This window comes from Populus euphratica, unplaced genomic scaffold (genome assembly GCF_000495115.2).
Source record: "Populus euphratica unplaced genomic scaffold, PopEup_1.0 scaffold2086.1, whole genome shotgun sequence".
Lineage (NCBI taxonomy): Eukaryota > Viridiplantae > Streptophyta > Magnoliopsida > Malpighiales > Salicaceae > Populus > Populus euphratica.
The window spans coordinates 20,830-29,894 of record NW_011501900.1 but is presented as its reverse complement, the minus strand read 5'-3'; the positions used below and the strand labels follow the sequence as shown (position 1 = coordinate 29,894).

At 34.6% G+C, this 9,065-nt stretch overlaps 1 pseudogene; it reads right to left on the bottom strand.

The window, feature by feature from the left end:
* Positions 1-4,672: 4,672 nt before the first annotated feature.
* Positions 4,673-8,797, bottom strand: LOC105118595 (uncharacterized; annotated as a pseudogene).
* Positions 8,798-9,065: the final 268 nt, after the last annotated feature.

Here is a 9,065-nt window from a genome sequence, read left to right as displayed (position 1 = left end):
AGTCATCAAGCAATCCTTTCATTTATGTGATAGGCGTGCATTAAAAATAGACATTTACCACGAATTAAAGGTATCTTATATTATTAGATACATTATTATAAAACATGCTTTGGTTAAGGAGTTATTGATACTTCAAGTGCAAAATGATGATATAAAACCATGATAAAAATGCACTTTTAATTACTAATCAGTATACTTAGTTTTTAATATTATTAAATTAGAGTTGTCTTTTGTTAATGTTATTAAATTAACCAAAATCATTAAACTCGGTTGATCTAATGATTTAAGTCTCAAATTTCTTTTGCTATTTTAGAAATTATAGCATCGCTTTAACTTTGTTTTTTTATGTTTGAAAAAATTTGGCCTGACCAGCAATGCTGTATTGGCTATCAATATAAGTTTACTTGTGTTATTTTTTTGTTTTTTTTAAATTTAATTTAAGTTTTATTTTGACCTTTAATATTTGATTTATTATAATTAAGTTTTTTAATTTATTTCAATATAAGTTTTATGGTTTTATCATGATATCACACCACATATCATGGGTTCTACATGTGAATGATTATTGGTTCAAGTTAATTTAAAGTGTTATTTTCTCAAAATTTTTACTTTTTAATATTTTAATAATTTTTTACACTAAAAAAAACTAACTCACAAAAGGATAAAAAAAATAAACTAGTACAAGTAATTAATTGTTCTCACAGGCAAACCATCAACCAACCATCAACCAATGCATTTGATCCTTTCCTTCCATCACAGGGATATGTATAACAAAGCTATGACAAAAAAGGTCTATAAGCATATGTATATACCAAATCTTCCATCATGTTGCAACACTTGGAAATATTCAAGATATTCTAGGAACATTTACAGGTGACAAGGAAAAATAAAATATCATATGTTATAATTTCATTCTTATGCTATAAATATTAACAAGATGACATGCTCACGCACTATTACAAGCTTATAAAATAAATATATTTAATAATGTTATAATTGTGAATTAGAGCTATATTAGTAATACAATCTAAAAGTATGATTGAGCTAATATTTCATGATAGAAAAATATTTATGTCAGAAATCAAAAATTTAGAGACTGAACAAAATGATTTGTAGCAATCCAAAATATTCTAGGAACATTTATAAGAGACAAGGAAGAATAAAATATCATAGGTTATAATTTCAATCTCATGCTATAAATATTAATGAGATGGCATGCTCACGTACTGTCATAAACTTATAAAATAAATATATTTAATAATGTTATAATTATGAACCAGGGTTACATTGGTAATAGAACATAAAACTATGATTGAGCCAATATTTCATGACGGAAAAAAAATTTGTGTCGGAAATCAAAAACTTAGAGACTGAACAAAATGATTTGTAGCAATCCACAATGTTTTGTGAGGAAAGATACAATGTTTTCTCTACATGATTTATCTTTTATGTTAATAAAAATAAAAAAAATTACAAAACTAAATTTTTTATTAACTTAATATTAAAAAAAATCACAAATATAATTTTGGAAGGAAAAAAACATTTGAATTATAAGAGAAAATGTAATATTTATAAAACACATTATTATATTAATACATGTGAGTGGGTGCGGAAGTGTCCAGACCCAGCTTGGAGGTGGGCATGGACATGTTCAACCCACCTTAGGGATGGGTGTGGACGAGTCCAGCCCCAACCCTAGGCTGGGCATGGACGTCTCCAACCCACGTGTTCATGCCCACCTTGGGTTTGAGTGAGCATGCATCCAACCCAACTTGGAGTTGGACATCGACGCATCCAAATCCAACTTCAGGTTGGGCATCGATGTGTCTAGACCCAATTTGGATTTGGGCGTGGATGCCTCCTTGCGCACCTTGGGGTTGGTCCAAGCCCACCTGGGTGTTAGGCTTGAACGCATGCACACCTAAATTGGGTTTGGGTGAGCACGCATCCACGCCAACCTTGGAGTTAGGGGTGGACGCGTCCAGACCCAACTTGAGGGTGAGTGTGGCTGTGTCCAACCCCATTTGGGGTTGGGCATGGAAGTGCTCAAACTTTTAATTATAATAAAAATAAAAATAATTATAACACAAATAATACTATTTTTAATATTAATACTTTTAATCATAATAAAAATAAAAATAATTATAACACAAATAATTTTTTTTTTATTATTAATAATATTTTTTCAAATTTATTATTTATTTTATGACTAATATAAATTATAATAAAAATAATTATATTTATAACATAAATAATTATATTAAGAATTTCAAGGAAAATTACAACTAATAATATTTTATATCAATACTTTGAGTTAGAATAAAAGTAATAATATTTATAACACAACTAATAATATTTTTTATATGAATATTTTGAATAATAATTTCAAGGACCCAACTTAAGGTTGGGCGCGGGCACGTACAGACCCAACTTGGCGTTTTCATAGGCAATCAAGTCTTTTGCCAAACAAAAAAACACCATGTGGCACTTAGGTTTGCCCTTGCATTGGAGCCGCCAAATGCTAGGTGGTGCTTGGGTGCGCCCAAGCGCTACAGAGCGCATGGGTCATGACAAAAGACCTGATTATCTTGGGTTTGAGGTAAGACTTGATTGTCTTAGGTTCAGCGTTATATACGCAGTTCAATAGGTCTAGCATGACCCAATTCTATTGGGTTTTGATGAAAGATTTTAAATATTTTAATTTTTATTATAATTAAAAGAATTAATATGAAAAATAGTTTTATTTGTATAATGAATATTATTTATGTTAAAAAATACTATTATTGTTATTAAAATTTAAAATATTCATATAAAAATAGTATTAATAGTATGAATATTAAAAATATTATCAGTTGTGGTATAAATAACACTATTTTTATTATAAGTAATAATATTATAATAACAATGAGAAGCGTCACGTGGCACTTGTATGCCTTTACACCACGTGATGGTTGGGTTGCCATAGCCAATCGGGCTTTTTATCAGACCCATGCACTAGGTGGCGCTAAAATTAGCCCTTCGCATTGGAGCCTTGCAAGTGTTAGGTTGCGCTCGGGTGTGTCTAAGCGCCAAGTAGTACTTGGGCATAGTCAATTGAGTCTTTTGCCATGACCCAAACACCAGATAATGCTTAGGTTTGCCCCCACATATTGGGGCCACCCAAGTGCTAGGTTTGGGGGGTCCTTTGCTGTCATAAGCCAAGAGGGTCGGGGGATGGGTTCATGGTCGGACCTTGGGGGTTGGATCCTTCAGATGCTGGGCCCAAGAGTGTTTGTTTTAGGTTTGGAGTTTGCGTCTAGACCCAAGACAGTTGGGTTGGGTTTTAACAGTTGACCCAACAGAATGGGGTCTTGCTAGCAAACCCTGCTAGCTTGGTTGGGCAATCAGCTTGCAGGTATGGCCCAACACCAGGACATGACAATGGGGGTTGGATCCTTCAGATGCTGGGCCCAGGAGTGTTTGTTTTAGGTTTGGAGTTTACGTCTAGACCCAAGACAGTTGGGTTTTGACAGTTGACCCAATAGAATGGGGTCTTGCTAGCAAACCCCGCTAGCTTGGCATGACAACTCAAACACCAGATGTTTGTAGCCTGGAGCATAACCCCTTCTCGCTGCAGCCTAGAAACTTTTACGATTGAGAATAAATTACCCTTGCACCGAGTGTCTATGCCTAGGGCTACAACACACAATACCCCTATAACTTGTGCAATCCATGATGCAATGATTCTAACAATACTTTTTTTAGCACCATTACAATTTACAGTACAATATATCTTGATTAACAATGATTTCCCCACAGCTTTAGATATCATACTACTAACAGAACTGGTCGCAACCAATGAAATTAACATGGGAAGAGTCTTTGCTGCAATAAGACAATGAATGTTCAAATGCAATTAAGAGGGAATCGCTAATGACATAAGTAAGACTATTGTCCAATTTTTATGGGATCTTTTTGCTTCCTATATAATCATGGTAGTGTGGCATTCAAGCCCTTTCTCTCTCTCTGTTTTTTTTATTAAATCTTTTTTTCATTCAAATCTTTCTTTTTTTCTATTGAATCATTTTGCTTTTCATTTAACAAATCTCAACTCTTTTTTATTCTCTCCCATCCTTTTTTTATTACATCTTTTTACTTTTCATTTAACAATTATAATGTAATTTCGCAAAATCAACACTTAGCAAACCATGACATTGTGATAAAGACACTAGGCAATGCAATGTGAAGAAAACATTAAAAAACAATAAAAGCACAATATAGAAGGAAAAAAAATACAATACATTAAGAGTTGCAATAATAGCCCATAATATTTGCTTTTTCTTTAAATGCTTTCACTTGACTTTTGTATTCCCAATATGTCTTTTTACATTAATGTTATATTAAATTGACTTGAGTTTGATATTTTACTTTAGTTTGTTATAGAGTTTTGATGATATTAAGTTATTAAGTTAATGTTTGATTAAGTAAAATAAAATTTTATTTTATTAATTCAACCCGTTTAAAATTTTTAAGGATCCAATTTTAAACTAAAAAACGAAAAGAAGAAAAAATCTCCATCCCTAGAACCAGTATTTCTACAAAACAAGGAGAAGCAAGTATAGATACGTCCAAATCAACCATTAGTAGCTTCGCTTCTAGCTACGTTCTGAATCCCTTTAATACCCAGGAGAAATTAAAAACAGCAATCCAGAGCATGCTAATAATGTCTTATGTACATGAACTGAAATATTTTTAGTCAGAAATGGGAAAGAACACGTGGCACTTACATATTCTATAACTGTTTTTGAAGGCCAAGTTTGTGGCTTCAAAGATTACAGGCAACAAGTTTAAAGCACAGCATTAAGAGAATCTTCCGAATAGTAAATAAGTTAGACTGGAACTAACATTGAATGGGCCTCTCATAAACAGGAGGTAAAGATGGGCAGTTCTCATTCATGTTGGCATATGGCTCTACGCTGTTATACTCCGGCAACTCCATCTGATACTCGCCAAGAATCTGGCAGAACGGGAGCTGAACATTCCCATTGTTGCACCACCTTGGCAAACGTGTTTGGTTGTTTTCGAAAATCTTAAGCATGTATGCATCGCGAATCTGTGAGCAGCAATGGGACATATCACTTAACATGTCGAAAGTTAAAGAGAGAAATGTGATGAAGATCAAGTAGAATAAAAAAAGCACTTCTAACTTACAGTAAATTCAGTTACTTGAACAGAGCTGGAAACTGGACCAAATACTCCAGCAGCCTTATACATTGCAAGAATAAAAGCAACACAAGTTGTTGATTGCCCATCACTATAAACCCATTCATCGTGTTCTGGAACAGTAAGTAATTCATCAAAGGCTATGCCGCGCCTTTCTGTCTCACCTAAAATCCCATACAGGTCCAAATCCTGAAAGAAATACCAGGTGAACGCCAAAAGTTGATTACCGAACAAGTATGCTTTAGGTGCACAGCATTTCTATCGCAAAGTATGCCTGTGCTCATTCATTATAAACCAAAAGGTTCAAAATCTGTGGACTCAGTTCAAACATGCACAAGGATTGGAATCTATGTACTTCGATTAGTTTCCTCCATCTGACCTCAAGATTTCTGTATCACTATATGATTATAAAACTAAATGATAAGAAATTGAAAACATGCAAGTATGCAACAAATATAGATTCATTTTTGCAATTGGTTCAACAAAGAAGAAAGATAATAAGAGTTGGAACACCATGAGTTTTTCTTTGATCAGTAAAATTTGGAAAGAAAGCTAACACAATACCATAAACAAAGCTTCAGTCTATGCTTTGATTGGTTGAATTGATTTATTTATTCTGGTTCTTATCATTTTAGTTATCATCACAATTAAAGAGTGCCATATGGATATTTGGTTGCCTTATCAAACAATATTCTCCCAAACAAGATGAAGCAACATTCATGAGATTGTAGAAGCTGTCTAATACGGATAAATAAACACAAGCAAATAGTTTTTTTTTTCCTCACCCATAAATTAATTGATTAAATTAGTCGTTTCACCATATTTGCTGTTGGCTTAAAGCATAACCATCGTAAAACAAGAATAATAGGTTTATTTGGAATTAATCACACAAACTGAAGAACTAGGACAACTACAGATCAGGAACGAAGGGCAATACCTCAGTTCCAAGCCGTTTATTTAGAGCTTCATTCCACATATTTGCAGCATATGCTGGCTGCACACGAGTCCACATAGACATGACAGAAATGACCTGAAATAAGGTTCAACTCCTTAAATGACACATGTACTAAATCTGATTCCTGTAGAAAGATGAATCATTGCAAAAATATTCTCCCTCTTCCAGAAGGAAAATCAGTGGTCATATGACATTCATCTTTGAATTTCAGTATGTTAGCAAACTTTTGCTTCAAACAACATATCAACTACTCCAATTTAAATTTTATATATCAGCACAGCCTTCAGTTCAAATGCTACTTCAAAGTATGCAAATATGTATATACAACCACTCAACACACAGCCATAAGCATGTAAACATGAATTCATGACCGCGCACAAACAATAACCATATGACTGTCATGAAATTAATGTGCTGCCATAGGAAGTATACCACTGCTGGCAACAGAAAAGACCAACCCAGGCAGTAAGCCAGCACTCTTATTGTGCAGCATGCATCTCATGTAGAATGCAATTCCAGGAGACATATTTGTGTATGTGTATATAAGAGATCTATACCAAGTGAGCATCAAGAGGGGGTGGGTAATTATCAGCTATTGTGTCAATCCAACTAAATATCATATTGTGATAACCGTATGGCTTGCCAGACATGCTTCGAGCATATTCCCAAGCCGCAGTCGAGTTGAACTTTGCACGCACATCTGGATGTAAAGGAAGCAAAGCTATCTGTGGATTAGAACTATCCTTTAGTGACAACTCCCACCACTCCTCCCATGGGATTACCACTATAATCTCTTCACCCTGCCAAGTCATATGAGAACATGCTGTAAGGAGAAAATATTTTTCAAACAGCTAGGAAAATGGTTTGGTATAATATTATATTTCTGAACACCCAAAATCCATTCAATACCATATTTGTATGGTACCTTAGACAGTTTTCTATGCGATGCTTCTATATTTAAACATTGTTACTTTTGAGCACACAGACCTACCATATTTGTACAAATTCCATAACTAAAAATGCAACATGGTTTCCAAGTGACAACCCCATACCTCAAGAAGAAAACTCAACTTTTTCTTCCAGAAGGATAACATTCAAAAATTTTACTTGCTTCTGGCAGGCTGAAACATTAATTCAACTATGCAAATCTGAGATTGTATCAAAGCATCTACAGAATAGTGCTTCTGTGTGCCTAAAAGTGGTACATTTAAGAACATGTTCAACAATAACAACAGAAATAAAGAAGGTACAACCATATTTTCCAAACAGCATTCTCCATTTTTCTAACTAAAAATTCAGTTATATTTTCCTCGTATATAAAACCATGATTCCCCTTCTAGCCACACAAATGAAAAGGCTAGTGTTCAAGAGAAACAAAAGCAAAAGCAAAATCACAAGTTTTTAAGAAGATATCATTGACTTGTGAACATGATAAAAACCAGACATTTCAAACAACCTTATGATAGCTTATTCATACTTTTTTCTTCATCTAATCAGCATTCTATTTGATTTAGCACATACTTTTTCATTCTCATGTCCTGATTCACCAACCCAAAGATTCCCCAGTTCATCCTTCAAGCAAACTGCTGTGTGACCAGCAAATGCACCAGTCACCCATTTCTCCAATGTCTCAAATCCACCCCACCGACCACGAATCTTGGAGACTGCCAAAAAGTCACCAGAATGAACATCATCTGGATTAATGGTTGTGCGCCAAGGCTTAGGTCGTTTCTCAAATGTAGCACCCATGTGCTTTGTGAGGAAAGCTAAGTTAGCATTCTGACCCCACGCTGTATTAGAAAACAGAGGCAAGACATCAATTAAAGAAAGCAAGGTCCCCAGCATTCCAGACGGCATGAGAAATACAGAGACACCGTGCTGCTTCACCTGCTCAACCATAAATTTGCATTTTAACTCACCTCTTATGCAGTGAAGTTACCAAAGCTAATAAAATTCCAAAATAGAAACAAGTAATAAATCACATTACATATTCCATCTCAGCAGCTTCTTCCCACGAATCAAATTTCAATGTGTGTTCCCGTGCAGAAAAGTAGTAATCCCAAGTAACTCTGTATGGCGTTGCAAAAACATACAAATCCATACATGTCCAGCTATGCGCCGCAGATGTCTGTAAAGAGAATACAGGTAGGTTAAGCTACATTAAGATATGATCATGCTACTGACTTCATTTCCAAGAGTAAACAAACATGCTACAAACTTAACAAACACAAAGCCCTATTATTTTTATTTTCCTCAATTCATTCCATTAAAAGCCTTAGAATTAATTAATTAATTATAGCAAACAAACATCGAAATCAATCAATTAATCAAACGAGAAAAAGACCTTGAGACGGAGAAGGCCGCCGCCCAAGGCAGGATCGTGATCGGAATCAGCGAGGGAGAAGTCGAGGCGAGCTTCGTTGTCGTAAAAGCAAGCTCCTTTCCACTGAAGAGTTCCATTATCAGGAGAAACAGATCCAACAAAATAAGGCAATAAATCAACGGCGCTGTGGAGATTGTTCAAAACCGGCCACGATATCTGGTGAGGCAGCACCGGGAGCACATCCTTAACCCTAAAAGGTACCTTGAAAGCCTCAACATAATAATTATTATTATTATTGTTCGAACCAAAATCTCCTCCTAAAAATAATAATAATAGGATTAAAAATTTCAGCAATTTAATCGTTGGATGATAGAATAATTTAGACATAAGATTGGATTTGGGTTTGGATTAAATTGCAAAGAGAGAAAGAGATTAATTACTGTTATTATTTTTCGTTAAGGATTATTGATAGAGGAGATTTTGGTTATGATCGATCCATTCTGTGTGTGGGTGAGGAAATTGATCTTTGATTGACTTTTTGTTGTTGACGTTGACAACGAGGGAGAGGGAGAGACCACTCCCTTG